Consider the following 5,616-nt stretch of genomic DNA (forward strand, 5'->3'; position numbering starts at 1 on the left):
ATGGTGTGGAAGCTCTCCCACTACTTTAATAGAGGCCTTATCGACAAGTTTGGCCACGTTCCCATTACTTGCTCTCTGGAAGAGCCTGCTTCTCTGTCCCTTTCAGATCCATCATGGTCCCCCAAGAAAGAAAAACCGGTGGCTTCAAAAGTCACAAAATATTTACAGCCGGTCAAACTGGAAAAGTACACTGTTCCTGCCTGTAAAGCCAGATCACAACCTCCGAGCCTTCAGTGCTGCCACAAGAGTTGTCCATGTGTTGCCTCAATCTTTTGCTACCACAGCCTATGGGTAAACCTGCATGGACCTTAGGAATGTCTTCTTCTGCAAGCTCTTGGCTCCTCTCAGCCAGACCTTCTTCAGCTTTAAACGGAAGGACCCTCTTTCTGAACCCAAAGGTTAACATATCAGTATTAAACCTCAGAGACCTTCAAAAGCTTGTTTTTCATCATTGATAGAAGTCATCATAGCTGACTGTGCTAGTGTCTGGCACAAAATATTATACTTCTCACTAATCACACCCACCCTATGTGCTGGCAAAACACAAATCTCTGTTGCAATATGTGCAGAAACTAGGTACAAGACACAAATTTTCTTACTCAGACTGTCAGCTTCTGAGAGTATCCAGTGGCCTACCTGTGTAACCGACCCTAAGGTATGTCTCCTCCTTTTTCCTCATACCTTAATAACCACTGTCCTTCTCATCAAGAAAGATGAAAACTAACCCTAGGCTGCAACCTGCCTGTCTATATACCACCTGCTCTACTAGGCTTAAAAATGGACAGATGTTTAGTGTGCTCTGTTTAAAGATGGAAGTAGCTCTCTTAGAAATGGAATCCCAAGGACCAGTCAAATAGCTCTGAGGACTAAAGCACCTGCAAGCAGGCAAAGGGGCAGAAGGTTTGATACCAGACCTGCCATGCCAGCCTTACCCACAGGATGCACTGTGACAGAGATTGAAACTGGGCATGGTGGTGAGTGTCCCTAATCCCAGCTCTTTTAAGGCTGTAAACAGGAGAATCACTATGAGTTTGTTCTAGTAGTGAGGCCCTGACACCCTGTAGACCCTTCCCTAAAAATACAGGGAAAAAGTATCAAATAAGGAATGGAGTTCAAAGGATAGATACACTGTGTTCACCTTGGACAAAATTATTTTGGACAAAGCTCCCCTGTTACTCTTTCTGTTGTGGTTTGGAAAACTCCCACCAATGACACGAAAACAGCAATCCTAAGCCCTTGCCATGGATCCGGTTTACTGAAACATGAAACCCAGTTAGAAAAAGTTTTAATCAGATCCAGAATCACCTCAACCATGCGTTATAAAAGCTCAAGCCACAGCACTTTTACCCTCACCCCTGCATCCACCTCAGGTTTCAGCGTCTGTCACTGAATCTCACCTCCCCAAATTGAAGCTGTATGGATAGACTTAGTGCTCATCTGCACCTACTTAGGTTGGTGCAAATCATTCCTCACCTTCACTAAAAAGATCAAAATCTGTAAAAACATGCTGTGATAGCAGGCCTATCCTTAAATATTGACAACAACAGACCTCCATTTTAGCAGAGATAAATAATTAAAAACTGCATAAAACATACAGGTGACAGGCTATGAAACGTTGAGAAAATGAAGTATCACGTTACAGAAAGAGGCTTTAACTATGCCCACTAAAGTTGAACTGAAAGACACAAGCACACACATATAACCCAGGTGCATATTCATTTCTTCTTTATTTTTTTCCAGAATTCAAATATAGGTGGACCATTCAGAATTAGAAGAGCCCATACCATTGATTGCTAGAATATTTACCTGGATAGTCCCTCTAGGGCTGACCCTATAGAGACAACACACTCGGGATCTTGCTCCGCTAAGTATGGAGGCTGAACAATCCACATACAGCTAAAGCATGGAGACACTACTCACAGGATTTCTCCACACCTATTCTCCTTAATTTTCAGGCTAATCACTGAGTTCTTCCTCCTCTAATCTCCCCAGTATTTGGTTATTCTTTGAACTCTATGGACAGTTGCCCCAAGAGAATAGAACAATCAATAAAACATTCACTAAGATATGATGAACACTCTCTTAGGCCAGGCATATAGAACACTCTCTTAGGCCACAGTTATGCCATCACTACCTTGCCAGAGTAATATTATAGACAGACATAAAATATTTCTCTTCTTAAACATAACCTAGGGAAAGATTCGGTAACACGACAATTTTGGGGAGCTTGGCTAGGGTGTATCCTAGGATCACTGACAACCCTAATGTTATTGCTTTTAGTTCGGCTTGTCTCAGAAGATCTCTTGTAGAATGTCCAGTAAACATTTTCTAGGGCAATTGAAAGAGGTGGGAAATGCAGCAGAAAGCGTCCCTCGTCCCAGTCAGCATACTGAATTTTCTTTATTGATAACATAATAGTTTCTATTTCAGTTCTGGCTGCTTCTGTATCCTAGAGAGGACTGGTCCCTGTGATGTGTAGGTGGTCACTATGATGCATATTGTAAGAACAAATCAAAGAGACACAACTTCTCTACCTCTATACTTCCACTTAGCAATCCCATAAAAACCTTTCTCCCTGATCCTTCATGATCAGATATTTTAAGAATGATACCAACTAGTAGTTCTCATCAACATAAAACAAATCTTTATCCAAATCCCGGGTTTCCATCTGACGTTTTTTCATGCTGCTGCCATTCAACAAAATTGAATGATCAATTGTTTTAAATAGGCTCCAAAATATGGTGAGGATTTTAGGATGGGTGAAACCTATTGAATGGAATGCAAGTACTGCCATTCAGTGTTGGAAACTGTAACATTAAATTCAAAAATACTAGAATACATGTAATGGGCTCATGAGATAGCTCACTGGACTAAAAAAACCTGTATAGGCAAGCTTGGGTTAGCACAGGGACCATTGTTCGGTACCCCACCATATGCTGTGCCAGGTCCATGCCCAGGAATGGCCGAGCAGGTCACAAAATAAATAAATAAATAAATAAATAAATAAATAAATAAATAAGATACATATAAAATCTTCTGTATGCTCCAATAGTCATATTTAGAAAATTATTTGTTATGACACCTCAATAGTTAAACTGAAAGCTTTCATAGGTGTGCTTATTGAGAAATTTTCATGGTGATTACAAGAATGTAGAAAACTTATGGAAAAGTGATAGGTGTGGGCTTAAGTTTGTAAAATAATGATGACATTTAAGAGATTTAGTTTGTTTAAAAGTTGGTTGGAGTTTGATGAGAACACAACATGGCAAGGAAAAAGGAACAACTGATATTTGGGCTGCTGCCCATTCACGTTTGAGAGATTAGCAGGTAATTGCCAAAGAATTTACACATCATCTGAATACACGGACAATAAGGAACATCTGGCAGCATTTCATGATCACTGTAGCTTGAGGCTGTGTATTTTCAGGCTACTTTCAAAATATAGGATAAAAAATTATGCCTTTGCATATGTGAACACTTATTATGTTTTCTATTTTGAAATTGATTCTGGATCTCTAAAACCAAATCCTTTTTTACATAGTGGTAACTAAATTATGCTGTGAATACATGTGTTGCTTCAATGCCTGACTAATCAGATTGTGATGTTTGACCATCAATTTACCAGTTTTCATTTGATGTTACGTTTGCTAACAGAGCACAAGTTGACTAGAGTGAGAACTGTGCACAGGAGCAAAGCAGAAATTCCAAAGGAAATGTTGCAATTTTGAAAAAGAGAATTTTACAGAACATCATTGGATTTGAGAAAGATATAACATGGTCTTATATCGCAAAAAGAAATACAAACGGGTACTGAGCAGCACTGCACCATGATGAAAATACTGATAGGGAAACCTCAATGCAGAGGAAGCCTACTGATGCTATGCAGCAACTATGACATCACTTGAAACACAAAGCATTGGCCAATGATTTTTTTAGTTGATCCTAACTACACATCACATAAATAGTTTGCTAATTTATGAATAAAATGAATTTGCTTGGGACTGGGGCTCCTAAGAGATTATTTACAGCAAGGGAAGAAGAAAATGTTTCTTCCTAGATAACTACACAAAATATATTGTGGAGCATGCTGGTGAGCTAAGAGTTGAAGAGACATATGCATCAACTCAAAGATCTACTACAACAACTGGAAAAGTAAAATTATGTCAACAGTGCCCTATAGGAAATGACAGGAAAACAAAACATATTGTGGTACTAGTGTAAGCAACATTTATATATGGAACACACATTTCTCATATGTGAAGAGTGCATTGGATATATATATATATATATATATATATAGTCTTATCTTTTAGGCTTTGTGAGCAAGTAAATAGCTGATGTAAAAATGTTGCTGTGTATTGTAAGTGCTCATTACATAGTTCATATTTTGTTTCATTGATATCTATGAACTTGTTCAGTGTAGATTGCAGAAAAAAATGGTTATTATAAAGAAATCAATCAAAAAAAATGTTGGAGAGGCTTTGAGGAAAAAGGAACACATCTCCACTGTTGGTGAGAATGTAGACAGTTGCAACTATCATGGAAATCAGTAGGGAGACTCCTTAAAAAACAAGGGCTGGACATTCCATTCAATATAGCTATCTTCCTACTAGGAATTTTTGCAGAAGAACTGAAAACATCTTTTCATAGTGATATATGTGCACCTATGCTTGTAGCAGCACAATTTGTGATAGCCTAATCATAAAAGCAACCAAAATGCCCATCACCTGAAGAACGAATGAAAAGAATTTGGTATTTTTATACAATGGAGTATTACTCTTCTATAATGAATTAAACACTCGAAGCCTTTGTATATAAGTGGATACCACTTGAATATATACTCATAAGTGAAGTAAACCAGACCCACATGTGTAAATATTGTATAGTCTACCTAGCATCAGAACTCAAAAGAAGAAATAAAAACTGAAAGGTATAACAGAATTAGAAGGAATGTGAGTACTCAAAAATTAAATGACAGAGAGACCAAAGAGAAAAGCTAGGAAACATGACTTGCAAAATCATACATTTATATGCAAATGATTGTTAAGGAACAGATCCTGATAAACTTCAGTAGGTTTTTGAAAGTATCTGTTGGTAGGATTCTCACCCTAACTAACTCTATATGCTGATGCCTGTAAACTAAGCAAGTGCACTGAAGATAGCAATGTGTAATACTAGGGTCATGATTGGAATGTCTGTCATTCTGGTCTTCTAAATACATATTACTTCTAATGTTATATCAATTACAGCTAAACATTCTCACAAGTAAATGTTTGTTTTTTAAAAAAGGTAATAAAAGAAAACAAGAGATAAGAGAAAAAAAATGTCAGAGGATTGTCCTGGTACAGTACTGTACATGGTTAGATTTCTAAATTTCTCTGTAGGGGCTGGGGAGATGGCTCAGTAGAATAAGTGCATCCCTGGAAAGTGCAAGGGTCTTATATCAATCCCTGGTTCTCCTGAAAAAAAATCTGCTTAAAAATATATAACTTTTGGGCTGGGGAGATAGCTCAGTGGAATAAGCGCTTCCCTGGCAGGTGCAAGGGCCTGAGTTCAATCCCCAGAATCGGGGGGAATATATTTTCCCCCGATTTGGGGGAGGAAATAAATAAATTA

The 5,616-nt window shown here is 38.1% G+C and overlaps 1 pseudogene; it reads left to right on the forward strand.

Annotated features, from left to right (window-relative positions):
* The window catches only part of LOC101569077, a 9,188-nt pseudogene continuing 3,572 nt past the window's right edge, over positions 1 to 5,616 (forward strand).

This window comes from Octodon degus, unplaced genomic scaffold (assembly GCF_000260255.1).
Source record: "Octodon degus isolate 3935 unplaced genomic scaffold, OctDeg1.0 scaffold00510, whole genome shotgun sequence".
Lineage (NCBI taxonomy): Eukaryota > Metazoa > Chordata > Mammalia > Rodentia > Octodontidae > Octodon > Octodon degus.